Source organism: Lynx canadensis, chromosome A2 (genome assembly GCF_007474595.2).
Source record: "Lynx canadensis isolate LIC74 chromosome A2, mLynCan4.pri.v2, whole genome shotgun sequence".
NCBI classification, from domain to species: Eukaryota; Metazoa; Chordata; class Mammalia; order Carnivora; family Felidae; genus Lynx; species Lynx canadensis.
The window spans coordinates 101,444,898-101,452,365 of NC_044304.2; positions in this window are offsets into that span (position 1 = coordinate 101,444,898).

The window sequence follows — 7,468 nt, forward strand, 5'->3', positions numbered from 1 at the left end:
CTTTGCCTGGGATCTTAATGTTTCCTCTCTTCCAAATACATTGCATTAGCAATTTCCTGCTTCGCTGCTCTTCCCTATAAAACGAGCTGTAAGGTTTCGTGGTCTTACTGCAGAGTTGAGTAACAGTACTTCCATTCCTCTTTATGAAAATCAGCCTTCTTTTTCTTGCCTGGTGTTTGCCTTAGCATGGTCACTCAGGCTTTGAAGATATGTAAATGGAAGCAGAGGAATTAAAAAAAACCACCCCATCAGCTGATGATAGCTCAGCTTCCCTGTAATTTCTCTTAACTCTGTGCTGACCACACATGCCCCTGATCTACACTGTGGGAAATGTCTGAGATGAGTAGCTGAGACTGAGTACACACATAAAGTAATTGAGGGAAAATTTTGGCTGTGCTTGGCATTCACCCTGAATAATCTGGGCTTAATAAGGAAACTTTCAGCCTTGAAGGTGGGTACCGTTGCCACCTGTTTCTTGAAAGAAGACAGTGCTTAAACTTCTGAGAAAGGAGTAAGATAATTAATTTTTTACCCAGTGCAGAACACTGGCTAAACAGGGATCATCCTAACTAGATTTGGATTATGTGTCCAGTAAGTGAATGCCTTGCCTACACCACCAATTTATGTGTGTACACCTATTTAAGTAATTTTCAACATTTTTGAGTACAAGGAACATTTTATATGTCCCCTCATCTCTAAAATCTTCATAATAGCAGTTGTATTTTTAGGATGTTTCTGAGAAAACACTTTGAAGACAAAAGCTATTATGAATTTAGCAACACTCTGAAATAAATTTTGTATTTTTCCACCTACAATATATACATACAGTGGAAAATAATCAACGTGTGTTTCTATGATACATAATATGTATTCAATATGTTAAGTAACTCTTGGTTCACATATTGATTCGGGGACTCCCCACAATAAGCTTGGGGCCAGGATCAGAGCATGGTAGTCTGGCAATGCAGATATTAAGAAAGTTTGATTTACAACTGACGAATGTATAAAGAAGATGTGGTTTATATATGCAATGGAATACTACTTGGCAATGAGAAGAATGAAATCTGGCCATTTGTAGCAACATGGATGGAACCTGAGAGTATTATGCTAAGTGAAATAGTCAGGCAGAGAAGACAGATACCATATGTTTTCACTCGTATGTGGATCCTGAGAAACTTAACAGAAGACCAGGGGGAGGGAAGGGGGAAAAAAAGTTAGAGAGGGTAGGAGCCAACCATAAGAGACTCTTAAATACCGAGAAACAAACTGAGGGTTGATGGGGGTGTGGAGAGGAGTGGGAGAAGGGAAAGGGGTGATGGGCATTGAGGAGGGCACCTGTTGGGAGGAGCATGCGGTGTTGTATGAAAACCAATTTGACAATAATTATATATATATAGATATAGATATATATATAATAAACATGAAGTTGAATAAATGCTATGTCACTTAAAAAAAAGTTGATTCATTTAACTGTTATTACCAAGAGTCTTACTTAATAAGGATGGTAAGCAAAACAAGATTAAGCCTTAAGGATGGAAGCATATTCTCTCAGAAGATTAATTGATAAAACAATACTTATAATATCAAGTGACACACACACTTTTTCAATGTTTAATCAGAATCCTACCAGGAAGCTTAACTCTTTTTGGAATCACTTGATACCTGGAACTAGGGGGTTGAGTAAATTAAATTGTAGTTGGTCATGATAAGAACAAGGCTCATAATGGCCATTTGTAGAGTAGAGATTGCTCTGAAACAGTAATATTAAAATGTGGCAGTGAAGCCACTCTGATAATATTAGAATTAAATGAGTACAATTTCCTATGATAGTAAATTGGCAAAATTCATTGAAAACTTTAAATACCTTGGCACAGTAATTCTATCTCTTGGAGATATGAATGAATTCAGCATTTTTATGTTGTTAAGGAGTATAAACAGTCTACACTTCCAACAACAGAGACATAGTTAAGCTGATAATCATCTTTTGACTGAATGGAACATTAAGCAGTCATTAAATTGTATTTACAGAGTACTCATAGTATAGAAGTGTTATTTAAGAGGAAAATAGTATACCAAGCTGTACAATACATATGCCTGTGTAAATAAAGTTTTCCCAGGTTTTTTATAATAACCCTGAATGTCTTTTATAGGGAAAATAAGCATGCCACAACTAAAGAACTAACGTCAGTGTATTCCTATGACAAATGTACTGTAGCAATGTATCTTTGCTGCACCCTAGCAAGAGGTCAGACAAGTTCCTTTTTGAACCTTCCAATGCACGAATTGAGGAAGCTTGTTCTAGCTTTGGTCAGCTCTGAAGATTAGATGTTCACTCTTCATTCTGATTCATCCATTCAGTTAAGGCCCAGCTAGGGCATTAAGGTGCATCGGTGAGAAAATGAATGTGGCCTCTTCTTTGCAGGGTCGTCTGAAAAGTGCATCCCAGCAATAAGCGGACATCTATTTCCACGCAATGTTTACCCAGTGATCCTAGGTCTACCCGTTTTGGTGCCACAAAGTATATAGAAAAATCTCTCGCTCAAAATAATTTTCAAATTTAAGAAAGCTATGACCATGCCTCCCCTGGGCTTCCTCCAGACAAAACACCCTCTTTCCCTTCAGTATTTCTTCAACTATATAGTTGTGGTTTCTCTTTAAATCCTGTTTGTCTTTCAGTTTTTTCCATATTCTTCCTGGGGTATGGAATTCAGAATAATTTTAACAACTACTATTTACCTATTCTGCTCATTGTGTGACATACTTTCATTAACTGTTTTGTAAAAAAAAAAAAAACAACCCACAGTTGATATTATTACCTTATGTTACTAGTGAGAAACTGATACAATGGTCAAGGACATTAATTCATTCTGCAATTGTTTAAGGAACTACTTTGTCTTAGGCCGTTCTCAAAGAGATGGAGCTAAAATAGTGAATAGGCAGATTGCATCCTTGCCTAATGAAGTTTATTATTCTAGAGCAGAAGTTAACCAACTATCACCCATGAGCCAAACTCAGCACTTGTCACCTGTTTTGTAAATAAAGTTCTATTGGAACCAGACACACCCATTTGTTTACATATCATCAATGGCTCCTTTCCCCTTAATAGTAGAGTTGAGCAGTTCTGACAGAGACCCAGATGGACCTCAAAACCAAAAATATTACCATATGGCCCACAAAGCCAAAAAATATTTACTATTTGGCCTTTTAAAAAAAGTTTACTCATCCATGTTCTAGAAATTCGAGGATGTGTGGAAGGTGGTTAGGCATTGAAGGAGATTAAAAAAAAGTAAAGCGTTCTTTTTTTAAAAAAAGCTTTTTTTTTTTTAACATTTATTCATTTTGAGAGTGACAGAGTGTGAGCAGCGGAGGGTAGAGAGAGAGGGAGACACAGAATCTGAAGCAGGCTCCAGGCTCTGAGCTGTCAGCCCAGAGCCCAACACGGGGCTCAAACTCACAAACCCTGAGATCATGATCTGAGCTGAAGTTAGACGCTTGACCGACTGAGCCACCCAACTGCCCCCAGTAAAGAGTTCTTTGTGAGGTCGTGATGGATGCAGTGGAGAACAATGAAACAATAAAGGGAGAAAGGGTGTGCTGGCAGTGAGATGTGTTGGTGTATGTGATGGAGACAGGGACTCTGTGAAGTGGTGACCTTGGGAGTAGAGACCTGAAGGCATCTGGGGAGTCCTGGGAATTGCAAAAACATTCTCAGGAGAGTGTCCCTAGGTTTGAGAAGAGAAACGAAGGGAGGAGAGTGGGAGGAGATGAGGTCTGAGAGAAGAGGGTCTGAGATAAAGTGGTGTGTGGTCTGCATGCCTTGGAGGCCATTTTACTTCTCCAGCTTTCCTGCTGCCTGATGTGAGAAGTCCTGAGAAGATTGGGGAGTGAGCTGATGGGTCCCCTGCAGTGATGCTTTGGTGGCTGCATTGAGGACAAACTGGGGAAGGGCAACAGCAGAAGCACTGAGTGGGCTTACTGGGGCAATGCAGGCCACAAGTAATGGTGGCTCAAACCAGTCACACAAGGAGTGAATGACAAAGCAGATACTGCAATCTCAGATCTTCCTCACTCCAGAGTCCAGGCCTGTCAAACATGGGTTTTAATCACAGAATCTGATACTTTAACTCTGGGTCATGCAAGGCAGCATATACCTGCAAAAGATCTAAATTCCCCATGAACTTTCTACATCGTGTCAGGAGGTTGGGTAACTCTAATAGATAAATCTGTAATAATAAGATAATTGCAGGGGCTGGTTGAATCCTGTGGGCAGTGCTCATTAGCTCTTTAAGTCAGAGCAGAGACACTCTTGATTAGCTAATTAAAACTGTGAAACACGTTTTCCAGGAAAAAGGGGTCATATATGCAAGTACACAACATTTACATATATTTTTAGGGTGTTTACAACCTCTGACTCTAGGATTTAATGCTAAGAACCGATTCCTTTGGGGTTGTCTATGTCAGAGCACTGATGTGAAAGGTGAGAGTTTGAGCTTCAGCAATAAAGGAAGATGGCACTTCCCTGAGCAAGTGGGGAGATACTTAGGCACATGTGAACCTTAGGGCATCCCTTAAGTCACACAGAGCAAGTCACCTACAGGACTATTTGAGCCTGGATGTATCTCCTACTGTATTGAAATAAAATGAGATGTTTATTATTTTTCAAAACAGAAATTTAATTTTATAAAATATTGTTCAATTTCTTTGGTACAAAAGTAAAAACAAATGTCTGTTGAAATTTTTTTTTTAATTGAGTACAAAGTGATGTTACAGCTTCTTCTGAGCATCAAATGCCTTTGTTACATTTCTACTTCCCATTTGTAATTTGTAAATGAAGAAATTGAAGTTGTTTATAGGAAATCTAGATTCTTCTCCATTCATGGACTTGGCTAGAAATGGGGAAAAAAAAAAAAAAGCCCATCAGGCCTAAATGATGAACTTTCTCCTTCCTCCTTTATTACCTGACTGGAGTTGCACATCAGTGTTTGGCTTTTCCATGAGCAGATCAAACTAGTTTATTACCCTGGTGTGTATCTGGATTAAAAAGATCCAGATTGTAATTCTATTTCCTTAGACAATGCTTTTTATCTGACCCAATCCTAGCACTTCTTATCTAGAAGCAAAGATGTTTTTCTCATTGTTGGATTACTTTGATAAGGAGATTTGAGGAAGAGAAAACCAGAACAAGAGTAATAGAATATTCCTTGAGGCACATATAGAGACTATCTCATGTCTATGCATGTTCAAGAACAAGGGGATTTTTTTTTCTTAGTTGGTGCTATTCTGTGACATACCTAACATATTTGACACTTGGAGTAGATAATTTTTTAACACAAGCTTTTCTCTGCGTGACAACATTATTTGCAGTAATTACCATGGAATAAAATTAGAGACCTATGGCTTTCATCTATAAGGATGGTACATAAGTCTCTACATGTAGTGGCCTTGTGTCCAGCCATTGGTTTGGAACGGTTTCTGGTTGCCTGATGTTGATTGTAATATAACAAGATTCTGCCTTAAGAATGTTGCCACATTTGCCTGGAGTGAATCTATCATATAAGGTAGTTTTGTCAGCACTAAAAAGAAGGGAACCAAGACTTGTTAAACTTATAGAATAGACTGTATGGAAAGTTTTGTGTGTGCTAGCTATTGAATATTTCATACATGTCTGTAAGTGTGGAATAATTTGATGAGACATGCTTTCATTATCATTTGGTAATGAGGTTTTGGGGGAGTAGGTGTCACCCACCTTAACCTTCTTTTGTGACCATTACTTCTAATAACAAGAACTGGAGAATGTGCTCAACCAAGTCAGTTCACAAACATTGGGTATTCAATGGTCACCCTTTGTTTCCATGTTTCCTTGGCTGTTTCTGTAAACCCAGCACGTATATGTATAGGTCTTTCGCTCTAAAATACTCAACTGAATCAACTGTAAAGTATCTTCACTTTATCAGAAAACAGGGTCAACCTTACAATTGTGTCAGTTTGCCAGGAAGCAGTGGTTAATTAAGACTTTATCAATGGGATTGAACTACAAAGATAAAAAAGACTTTGAGTTCAACAAAAATAAGAGCCTTCAGAAATTTATTAAGTATTAAGAGAAGATAATAGGAAATATATTGGCTTTAAGATTTCAAAATCAAGCTATGAAGTTCCTGTTCCTTTTATTTAGGATTTAGGTCTACTTTTGTAAGAAATAGTTTGGTTGAATAGGTGAGCTGGACAACAGAAATGCATGGAAAACGCTAGGTGGCGCTGGAGGACTGTCATAATTGACCACAATTAGAGTCCTTTACAAATCACACCATTGTCAGAATCAAGAAGAGTGAAATTTTACATTAACAGTGATGCAAATGATCAGATTTCTTTCTCTTCTGACTATGGCTTCACTCACTAAAAACCTAAGTGCAATTTTTTCATGAGTGAAATAGAGTTTTTGCAGTGCTCACTGGGCAAGAACTTTCCCAAAATAAATTACACTGGAAAAACCACATCCCTTTGTTTCGGATGCTCCCATTTTCAAATTTTGTTTAGCCTCAAAGTAATGGTCTTAGTTTGGTTAACAGTCATAAACTCTTTGTAATCCACACGAAAATGACTTGATAGTCACCTCTCCAGTGACTGACAGTTTTCTTATTTTGTGCTTTTTTTTTTTTTTTTAATTTAGAGGGTCACTGTAAATCTTGGAGCATAGCAGAGCACATGATGAAAGGTGAAGGCTGTTCCTTCACCCTCCATTTGCTCACGTTGTAAAAAAGAATGAAAAATGTCTGCTGCATAAGCTGATCTTTTTCATGTTTCATCTTCACTCTTCAACAGGGAAATCCACTTTATAATCATTCCACTGAGGGTTATTTTGTCCATTTTCATTGAAAGGTATCCACATTCTGGCAGTCAGTTAAGATTTGACAAAAGAGAAAAATAGTATGCAGGGTTAATTAACATTACATTTCTATTCTCTTTTTGAAAATGATAAAAGAAAGCATATACCTAGTTTTTCAATCAGCTTATTTGCCAGATTCCTCCACAATATCTGGAAAGGTTCTATCTCATTAATTCTAAAACCTTAAGACACAAGTTAAAAGTAGTGAGCTTGAGATTTAAAATATAAAAATACATAATCTAAAGATAAATAGCATCTTAGTTAATTGAAACATCATTTTTCATAGAATTAACGTGTCTAATATAATTCATCTTTTCTTTTCTTTCTTTTTTTTTTTTTTTTTAGAGAAAGCGTGTGCTCAAGTAGTGGGGGAAGGGCAGAGGCAGAGAAAGAATCTTCAGCAGGCTCCATGGACAGCACAGAACCCAACTTGGGGTTTAGTCTCATGACCTCATGGTCATGATCATGACCTGAGCCAAAATCAAGAGTCTAAAGCTGAACCAAGTGAGCCACTCAGGCGCCCCTAGTTCATCTTACTTTGAATTATAGAAGCTAAAATCCAAAATGTTTACATTGCATATTCAC